At 47.5% G+C, this 11,054-nt stretch overlaps 1 non-coding gene across 1 annotated transcript; it reads left to right on the top strand.

Moving 5' to 3' along the window:
* Nucleotides 1-6,548: 6,548 nt before the first annotated feature.
* Nucleotides 6,549-6,686, top strand: LOC114806253. Its single transcript, XR_003754288.1, has one exon. It is a non-coding gene; the product is annotated as a small nucleolar RNA SNORA7 (small nucleolar RNA).
* The last annotated feature ends 4,368 nt before the right edge of the window (nucleotides 6,687-11,054 follow it).

Raw genomic sequence — 11,054 nt, 5'->3', positions numbered from 1 at the left:
CTAATGCCTCAATCGCCCAGAGCCCAGTGGCCTGTTGTCCTGAGAATTCCCCTTCCAAAAGAGCTCGAACTCGTCAGTGCCTTATGACCCCTGGGCCAGTGAGTCCGGGCCCAGAGAGAGCCTCCAGTTGCCACGTTTACAGCAGATGAATACTAAGGCAACGAGAAATGGCTAAGAGACTCCGAGGGGATTCCCGGAGGACAGTCAGAAGTCCAAGCTCACGCTGTAGTCCGGCCCGGTTCCCTTGGAAACCCAGGAGGAGTGTGTGGAAACAAGGCAACGGGCCCGGGGTTTTGCTGGCTGACTCGTGCATACCCTCGGTAGGGCTGGGGTCACTTGAGAGCTGACGTTTCAGAGATTAATTTGTATCTTCCCCAGCGCTCGGAGCTCTAACAAGGAGCAGAGTAAGCACTTGAAAAATACCATAATAAGAATAATGACGATAAGGTGATGATAAGCAGTGTGGCCTAGTGGATAGGGCCTGGGAGTCAGAGGACCCAGGTACTAATCCCAGCTCCACCACATGTCTGCCATGTGACCCTGGACAAGTCATTTCACCTTTCTGGACCTCAGTGACCTCATCTGGAAAATGGGGATTAAGACCGGGAGTCCCAAATTTGATGGGGACTGTGTCCAACCTGATTTCCTCATATCTACCCCAGTGCTTAGAACAGTGCTTGGCACATAGTAAGTGTTTAACAGGTACTATAATTATTATTATAATTATCTTCCCCAGCGATCAGAATGGTGTCAGATACATAGTAAACTCTTGAAAAATACCATAATAAGAATAACAACAATAATAGTGTGATGGGAAGCAATGTGGCCTAGTGGATAGAGCCCAGGTCTGGGAGTAGGAGGACTTGAGTTCTAATCCCATCTTTGCCACATGTCTGCTGTGTGACCTTGGGCTTGTCACTTCACTTCTCTGGGCCTCAGTGATCTCACCTGGAAAATGGGGATTAAGACCAAGGGGCCCGTGTGGGACAGGGGCCTGATTACCTTGTATCTAACCCAGTGCTTAGAACAATGCCTGGCACATAGTAAGTGCTTAACAAATGCTACAGTTGGAGGAAGTGTATCTAGGGAGTCGCTATGAATTGGAAATGACAGCACTTCATAATAATAGTAATAATAATACTATTACTGTATTGTACTCTCCCAAGCACTTAGGACAATGTTCTGCACAAAGTAAACGCTCAACAGATATTATTGATTGATTGAATGTAGCAGTGGATCTGACCTGATTGACAGCACCACTATCAGCTCCTTAATAATTATGAATCTTGTTCAATTATATTTATACAGCACTTACTATGTGCAACACATGCAGTTGACTGATGAAAAGGGGAATTGAAAGTCTTATGAAGGTCACACTTTCTCAAGAGGCTTATCATGACTAAGGTCTCTTTTCTCCATCTCCCTCTCCCTCTGCAACACCTATGCACTTGGATTTAAACCCTCTGGGCACTTTCATTCATTCATTCAATAGTATTTATTGAGCGCTTACTATGTGCAGAGCACTGTACTAAGCGCTTGGGATGAACAAGTCGGCAACAGATAGAGACAGTCCCTGCCGTTTGACGGGCTTACAGTCTAATCGGGGGAGACGGACAGACAAGAACAATGGCACTAAACAGCGTCGAGGGGAAGAACATCTCGTAAAAACCGATGGCAACTAAATAGAATCAAGGCGATGTACAATTCATTAACAAAATAAATAGGGTAACGAAAATATATACAGTTGAGCGGACGAGTACAGTGCTGTGGGGGATGGGAAGGGAGAGGTGGAGGAGCAGAGGGAAAAGGGGAAAATGAGGCTTTAGCTGCGGAGAGGTAAAGGGGGGATGGCAGAGGGAGTAGAGGGGGAAGAGGAGCTCAGTCTGGGAAGGCCTCTTGGAGGAGGTGATTTTTAAGTAAGGTTTCGAAGAGGGAAAGAGAATCAGTTTGGCGGAGGTGAGGAGGGAGGGCGTTCCAGGACCGCGGGAGGACGTGACCCAGGGGTCGACGGCGGGATAGGCGAGACCGAGGGACGGCGAGGAGGTGGGCGGCACAGGAGCGGAGCGTGCGGGGTGGGCGGTAGAAAGAGAGAAGGGAGGAGAGGTAGGAAGGGGCAAGGTGATGGAGAGCCTTGAAGCCTAGAGTGAGGAGTTTTTGTTTGGAGCGGAGGTCGATAGGCAACCACTGGAGTTGTTTAAGAAGGGGAGTGACATGCCCAGATCGTTTCTGCAGGAAGATGAGCCGGGCAGCAGAGTGAAGAATAGACCGAAGCGGGGCGAGAGAGGAGGAAGGGAGGTCAGAGAGAAGGCCGACACAGTAGTCTAGCCGGGATATAACGAGAGCCCGTAATAGTAAGGTAGCCGTTTGGGTGGAGAGGAAAGGGCGGATCTTGGCGATATTGTAGAGGTGAAACCGGCAGGTCTCGGTAACGGATAGGATGTGTGGGGTGAACGAGAGGGACGAGTCAAGGATGACACCGAGATTGTGGGCCTGCGGGACGGGAAGGATGGTCGTGCCATCCACGGTGATAGAGAAGTCTGGGAGAGGACCGGGTTTGGGAGGGAAGATGAGGAGCTCAGTCTTGCTCATGTTGAGTTTTAGGTGGCGGGCCGACATCCAGGTGGAGACGTCCCGGAGGCAGGAGGAGATGCGAGCCTGAAGGGAGGGGGAGAGGACAGGGGCGGAGATGTAGATCTGCGTGTCATCTGCGTAGAGATGGTAGTCAAAGCCGTGAGAGCGGATGAGTTCACCGAGGGAGTGAGTGTAAATGGAGAACAGAAGAGGGCCAAGAACTGACCCTTGAGGAACTCCAACAGTTAAAGGATGGGAGGGGGAGGAGGCTCCAGCGTAGGAGACCGAGAATGATCGGCCAGAGAGGTGAGAGGAGAACCGGGAGAGGACAGAGTCCGTGAAGCCAAGGTGAGATAAGGTATGGAGGAGGAGGGGATGGTCGACAGTGTCAAAGGCAGCAGAGAGGTCAAGGAGGATCAGAATGGAGTAGGAGCCATTGGATTTGGCAAGAAGGAGGTCACGGGTGACCTTAGAGAGAGCAGTCTCGGTAGAGTGGAGGGGACGGAAGCCAGATCGGAGGGGGTCTAGGAGAGAATGGGAGTTAAGGAATTCTAGGCATCGATTGTAGACGACTCGTTCTAGGATTTTGGAAAGGAAGGGTAGTATTCACCCCTCAGCCCTGCAGCACTTATGTACCTATTCGTAACTTATTTATTGATATTAATAATAGTAATCTTAACAATAATAGTATTTGTTCATTGTTTACTTTGTGCCAAGCACAGTTCTAAGCTCTGGGGCAGCTACAAGGTAATCAGGTTGGACACAGTCCCTGTCCCACATGGGGCTCACAGTGTTAATTTCCATTTTACATATGAGAGAACCGAGGCATGGAGAAGTGACGTGACTTGTCCAAGGTCACACAACAGACAAGTGGCAGAACAGGGATTAGAACCCATGACCGTCTCCCAGGTTTGTGCTCTATCCACTACACCAAGCTGCTTTTGTCTCCCCTTCTAGAATGTGGGCAGGGAATGTGTCCACCAAATCTGTTGTACTGTACCCTCCCAAGTGCTTAGTATAGTGCTCTGCACACAGTAAGTTCTCAATAAATGGTATTGATTGATTGATTGATTGGCTCTCTACCCATGATGATGGGTTTCCAAGAGAGCAGCTATCACCCAATTCCTTGAAATATCCTGTTGCCATACAGATCCTTTTACTCCACCATTTCCTCTTTCTGTAATCCAAGTTAATGTCTGTCTCCCACTGGAGACTGTAAGCTCCTTGTGGGCAGAGATTCTTTCTACCAACTCTCTTGAACTGTAATTTCATTCATTCATTCAAATGTATTTATTGAGCACTTACTCTGTGCAGAGCATTGTACTAAGCTCTTGGGAGAGAACAGCACAACAATATTACAGACATATTCCCTGCCCACAACAAGCTTACAGTCTAGAGAGGGGGAGACAGAAATTAATTTAAATCAATAAATGAGAAATGTACATAAGTGCTGTGGGTCTGGGGTGGGGGGTGAATAAAGGGAGCAAGTCAGGGCGATGCAGAAGGGAGAGGGAGAAGAGGAAAAGAGGGCTTAATCATGGAAGGCCTCTTGGAGGAGATGTTCCTTCGATAAGGCTTTGCAGAGGGAGAGAGTAATTTTCTGTCAGATATGAGGAGGGATGGTTTTCTGGGCCTGAGTTAGGACATGGACGAGAGGTAGCTTTGTGGAAAGACCATGGGCCTGGGAGTCAGAAGGATCCTTGTTCTCATCCCTAACCTGCCAAATGCTTATTGTGTGACCTTGAGCAAGTCTCTTAACTTCTCTGGGCCTCAGTTCTCCTATTCTCCCTCCTACTTACTGTAAGCCCCTTGTGGGATAGGAACTTGTCCAACCTAATTCACTATTATCTACCCCAGTGCTTAGAATAGTGCTTGACACATTATAACTACTGAACAAATAACTTTTTTTAAAAAAAAATCAATTAATCCATCAATCATACTGTCGCCAATCTGTGAAGTGAAGTAATTTCTTGGCCTTTGACCCTCTGCATCCACCAGCTGTTTGGTCCCTCTTTTCTCTTCTCCTGTTGTCTAGGATGGCATGAGGCAAAGCCAAAATGCAGAATAATTGAGAACTGGGTCAGTTGAGGGGGAGAGAGATAGAGTTTTAATGGTATTTGTTAAGTGCTTGCTCTGTGCCAGGCACTGAACTAAGCACTGAGGTAGATACAAGCTAATCAGATTAAGCAGCATGGCCTAGTGGGTAGAGAACAGGTTTGGAAGTCAGAAGGACCTGGGTTCTATCCTGGCTCTGTCACTTTGCTGTGTGACCTTGGGCAAATCGGTTTACTTCTCTGGGCCTCGGTTACCTCATCTGTAAAATGGGGATGAAGATTGTGAGTGCCGTGTAGACCAGGGACAGTATCCAACCTCATTTGCCTGTATCCACCTCAGAAGTTAGTAGAGTGCCTGGCACATAGTAACCTATTGACAAATACCACAATTATCATTATTATTATTATTATTATTACTGGACAAATCCATGTCCCACATGGGGCTCACAGTCTCAATACCTATTTTACAGATGAGAGAACTGAGGCACGGAGAAATTAAGCGACTTGCCCAAGGTCACACACCTGACACTTATGGTTGATTAACCAGAAAGTTTTTCTCAACTCTCTGTAATAATAAAAATAATATTTGTTAAGTGCTTATTATATGCCAGATTCTGTACTAAGTACTTGAGTGAATACAAATCAAGTTGGACACAGTCTCTGTCCCATGTGGAACTCAATCCCCATTTTACAGATGAGGTAACTGAGGCCCAGAGAAGTGAAGTGACTTGCCCAAGGTCACAGAAGACAAATGGCAGAACTGGGATGCTGTTCAAATCCTTGCCGTTGACCTCCGGCTGGGATCATCAGCTTGCCCTGAGAAACAGGAGAAAGATTGCATTTTGATCCTAATTAAAGGCAAATTCTGAGCCTGTAACCCCAATCACCAGAATCGGTTTGGCATGGACCACACCATTATAACAAAGTCATCCAAATCTCTCCATCTCCCACGTTTCCCCACGCTCTAGAGTAAACCTTGCCTTTTTGAGGCTGTATAATTCACTGTCAGAAAAGCTCCGGGATATCCTTTGGCCAGGAGCCGCTGGAGGGTGCCAATGGCAATGATACACGATGATAATCACGACGCAAAGATGATCTTACCGTGTAAATCAAGCTTAATGAACTTGTGCGGGAAACCAGAAAGGAAAACAAAGAAGCGAAGAAAGAAATTAGCTCTTCCTGGAAAGCCGAAGTCAAATCCAGTCACGAAAACCGAGAGGCATCATGTATCCAGTTTGGTATTTTCTTTTCCAAGGAAGCTTTGTGGGAACAAAGAGCTGAGGTTGGGGAGCTAAGTCCTCTGCTCCCGGTACCTTGTGGTCTTTCTCGGGAGATTCATGGCCCCAAACCAGGGTTGCCCTGGACTTGAAGATGGCTTTCAAAGATGCCTGAGAAAGAGTCCAGGAGTCCAGGTAGGGAAGGGTCTGATGTCCAAGGAAAGAGGAGGCAGTTTTAAGAAAGAAAATGCTTCCACTGACCTGTTCTTGTTGGCTAAGACGGGATTCTGAATTGCAGTCTATAAGAGGCAGACCAACAGGTAGATGGATAGAGACCATAACATCGTTAACAGAAGAACCGTTAGCAAGGTTATGGATTATGGCAGAAGGTAGGACATTCTGGAGAAAATAAGTCCAAGAAATCGCTCTGAATTGGAACCGATCTGAGGGAGTTTGAAAGAAAACAAAAAACAGGTGCAAAACACCTTGAGGACCTGGAAACAGCATGGCTTATTGGAAAGAGGCCTGGCCTGGGAGTCAGAAGACCCAAGTTCTAATAATGTCCCTGCCACTTGTCTGCTGCACAAGTCACTTCACTTCTCTGGGCCTCAGTTACCTCGTCTGTAAAATGGAGATTAAGACTGTGAGCCCCAGTTGAAGCATGGACTGAATCTAACCAGGATATCTTGTACCTATCCCAGTGATCCTCCTCTCATGATGGCATCTGGAGAGTTTCCAGTACTCTACCAGTCTTGGCTGTGGGAGGGAGAGTCAAGCAGAGGCCTACCCATTCCATTCCTAGCTTGGCCAGTGGCTAGCGAGTGAAAGGGCATCTGCTACAAGTCAAAACTCACCTCTGCTGGGCAGCAGTGGCATAGGAGAGAATCAAGGGCAGAGACTCTAGTTGACTGCATAGAAGGAAGCGATGGGAAACCACTTGCATTTTATGATCAGGAAAACTCTATGGATCCACTACCAGAAGTTTGCAGATGAAGGTGGGATGTTCTGGGAGAGATGTGTCCATGGAGTCGCTATTGGTTGGTGACGACTCGACAGCATAAGACAAAGACAGATACCCCAGTGTTAGTATGGCATCTGGCACGTAGCATTTAACAAATACTATTTTTTAAAAGTATACCAATGTTGTATTGCACTCTCCCAAGCGCTTAGTACAGTGCTCTGCACATAGTAAGTGCTCAATAAAAACCATCGACGGGTTGCCTGTTGTGCAAAGAGCACTCTACTAGGTGCTTGGGAAAGTAAAATAAAAATCAAAGCCATGGTTCCTTCCCCCTAGGAGCCTTTAAATCTAATGAGGATTGCGGGGTGTGGAGAGGAACAGGAAGATACACATTTTATACATTTTATAAACAGGAAGATATACATTTTATATCTACCTGGGAGAAGACACTATTGAATATTCACCCCACACTCAGCCCCAAAACACTTATATCCATAACCGGGATTCATTTTCCTATCAGTCACTCCCTCTAGACTGTAAGTTCCTTGGGGGCAGGAAATGTATCTATCAATCTGTTGTATTTAGTCTCCTAAGCACTTAATACACGGTCCACACTCTCTCCACCTTCAAAACCTTATTAAAGTCACATCTCCTCCAACAGATCTTCCCCGATTAAGCTCTCTTTTCCCATCTCTCTCTCCCTTTTTTGAAGAGAAACAGAGTGGCCTAGTGGATATAGATCATGGGCCTGGGAGTCAGAAGGACCTGGGTTCTAGTTCTGGTCCCACCTCTTGTCTGCAATGCAATCTCAACCAAGTCACTTCACTTCTCTGTGCCTCAGTTACCTCATCTGTAAAATGGAGATTAAGACCATGATCCCCATGGGGGGACATGGACCGTGTCCACCCTGATTAGCTTGGATCTACCCTGGTGCTTAGAACAGTTACTGATGCATAGTGGGTGATTAACAAATACCCCATAAGAAAGAGAGAGAGTTCCAGGGGTCAAAGTTGGAAGAGATGGGAGGCCTAGAAAGGAGGTATGTGGGATGGATGAAGAGAGCAGCTTTTTGTGAACTCGAGTGGAGGACAACAGTCAGGGAATTCTGCTGGACAGAGAAGCAAATGGGGAGCAAACGGAGGTGTTGAGGTGTGAATGGATGTGCTCCAAATACAGGGTCATTCATAGCAGATGACCTGGGTGACCTGGGCAGCAGATAACGACGATGATGATGATGGCATTTGTTAAGTGCTTACTATGTGCCAGGCACTGTACTAAGCACCAGGGAGGATACGAGCAAATTGAGTTGGACACAGTCCCTGTTTCAAGTAGGGCTCACAGTCTCTATCCCCATTTTCCAGATGAGGTATCTGAGGCTCAGAGAAGAGAAGTGACTTGCCCAAGGTCACACAGCAGACAAGCAGCGGAGCCGGGATTAGAAATCATGAGCTGCTGACTTTCAGGCCCGGGCTCTATCCACTACACAGCAGAGTGCAGTGTAGACGGAACAGTGGAGAAGCTGGAGGCGGGAACATCAGCCAGGAAGCTGATCAGTAAACAGGGGTGAGGCTTGTCTTGGGGTGTGGGTGTGTCTGCACAGGCAATGCAGCAAAGTGTGTGGGCTGGGTTGTAGTAGGAGAACGGCAAGGTGAGAGAGGAGGGGGCAAGGTGATGGACTGCTTTAAAACCAAATGGTGAGGAGTTTCTGTTCGATGCGGAGGTGGATGGGCAACGACTGGAGTTTCTTCAGGGTTGGGGAAACATGTCCTGAACGTTTTTGTAAGAAAATGATCCGGGAAGCAGAGTGACGTATTGCCTGGAGTGGGATGAGACCAGTGGCCGGGAGTTCAGCAAGGAGGATGTTACAGTAATCAAGGTAGGATAGGACAAGTGATTGGATTAACATGGTAGCAGTTTGGATGGAGAGGAAAGGGCAGATTTTAGCAATGTTGTGAAGGCTGAAGCGACAGGATTTAGCGATGGATTGAACGTGTGTATTGAATGAGAGAGAGGAGTCAAGGATAATGCCAACATAAGGGCTTATGAGACAGGAAGGATGGTGGTGCCATCTACATGGGAAAGTAGCAGGGAGACAGGGTTTGGGTCGGAAGATAAGGAGTTCAGTTTCGGACACGTTAAGCTTGAGGTGAGAGGAGGATATCCAAGCAGGGATGTCTTGAAGGCAGGAGGAAATGCGAGACTGCAGAGAGGGAGAGGGATCAGGGCTGGAGATGTAGATTTGGGTATCATCCACATATCGGTGGTAGTTGAAGGCTTGGGAGCAAATGAGTTCTCCAAGGGAGTGGGTATAGATGGAGAATAGAAGAGGATCCAGAAATGAACCTTTGAAGGACCCCCACAGTTAGGGGGTGGGAGTCAGAGGAGGAACCTGTGAAAGAGACTGAGAATGAGCAGAGAGATAACAGGAGAACTAGGAGAGGACAGAGTCAGTGAAGCCGAGGTGAGATAATGTTTCCAAAAGTGGGTGGTCGACAGTGTCCAAGGCAGCTGAGAGGTCACGGAGGATTAGGATGAATAGAGGCCATGGGATTTGGCAAGAAGAAAATCATTGCTGACCTTTGAAAGGGCGGTTTCTGTGAATTGTAAGGGATGGAAGCCAGATTGGAGGGGGTCAAGGAGAGAATTGGCAGACAGGAATCTGAGACAGCTGGTGTAGACAACTCACTCATAAGGTTTGGAGAAGAATGGTAGGAGGGAGATGGGGAGGTAACTGGGGGGAGCCGTAGGGTCCAGAGAGGGTTTTTTTTAGGATAGGGGAGACATTGGTATGTTTGAAAGCAGTGGGAAAGAAGACAGTGAAAAGCCAACAGTTGAAAATGGCTGTTAGGGAAGGAAGAAGGGAGCGGGCAAGTGTTCTGATGAGATGCAAAGGAATGGGGTCAGATGCACAGGTGGAGGGGGTGGATTTTGAGAGACGGCAGGAGAACGCCTCTAGAAATACTGCTGGGAAAGATGGGAGAGTTGAAAAAAGGGCAGGAGGGGTGAGGAACTGGGGAGGGGCAGGGGAGATTTTAGGGAGGCCACACCTGATAGTGTCAATTTTCTTAATGAAGTAGGTGTCCAGGTCACTGGGGACAAGGGATGTGGGAGGCTGGGGGACAGGTAGTTTGAGGAGAGAGTTAAACATCTGGAACAACCAGTGAGGGTGATGGCAGAGAGAAGCAGCGTGGCTCGGTGGAAAGAGCTCAGGCTTGGGAGTCAGAGGTCATGGGTTCGAATCCTGGCTCTGCCACTTTTCAGCTGTGTGACTTTGGGCAAATCACTTAACTTCTCTGTGCCTCAGTTACCTCATCTGTAAAATGGGGATTAACTGTGAGCCTCACATGGGACAACCTGATTACCCTGTATCTACCCCAGTGCTTAGAACAGTGCTCTGCATATATTAAGTGCTTAACAAAACCCAACATTATCATTATTATGGCCATGGGTGTCAATAAGGGTGGAGAAATAATTTTGCCGGACAGAGGAGAAGGCAGAATTAAAGCACGAAAGGATGAACTTGAAGCAAAGGAAGTTGGCCTGATATCTAGATTTCTGCCAGCCGCGCTCGGCGGCTCGTGCACAAGAGCGGAGGAGAAGAACAGTGGAGGTGATCCAGGGCTATGGGTTAGTGGTACAAGGGTGATGAAGAGATAGGGGAGCGGGTGAGTTGAGTTCACTGGAGAGTGGGGTGTTGAGAGCGTCAATTTGGTCATCAAGGGAAGGTAGTTGGGGTGTAGTGGCTAACTGAGGCATGATGAGTGGAGAAAATTGAATGGGATAGTAGCAGTAGTAATAATTGTAACAGTAGGAGGAGTGGCTTAGCGGAAAGAGCCCAGGCTTGGGAGTCAGAGGACGTGAGTTCTAATTCCGGCTTCCCCACTTGTCTGCTGTGTGACCCTGGGCAAGCCACTTCACTTCTCTGTGCCTCAGTTACCTCATCTGGAAAATGGGGATTAAGACTGTGAGCCCCACATAGGACAAACTGAATACCTCGTATCTCTCCCAGCACTTAGAAGAGTGCTTGGCCCAGAGTAAGCGCTTAACAAATACCACAATTATTATTAATTATTATTAGTAGTAATAATTGTAGCAGTAACAGTAGCCATAGTCTCAGCAGTAGTAGTAGAAGAAGCAATAACAGCAGCAAGAGCCAGTAGTTTCTGTGGAAGTAGTAGAAGTCGGAGTGATAGAAGTACTAATTATTATAAAAACCAAGTATTTATTAAGTACTTACTGTGAGGAGACCAC

Source organism: Ornithorhynchus anatinus, chromosome 21 (genome assembly GCF_004115215.2).
Source record: "Ornithorhynchus anatinus isolate Pmale09 chromosome 21, mOrnAna1.pri.v4, whole genome shotgun sequence".
Taxonomy (NCBI): Eukaryota; Metazoa; Chordata; class Mammalia; order Monotremata; family Ornithorhynchidae; genus Ornithorhynchus; species Ornithorhynchus anatinus.
This window is presented reverse-complemented; position numbering and strand designations above follow the sequence as displayed.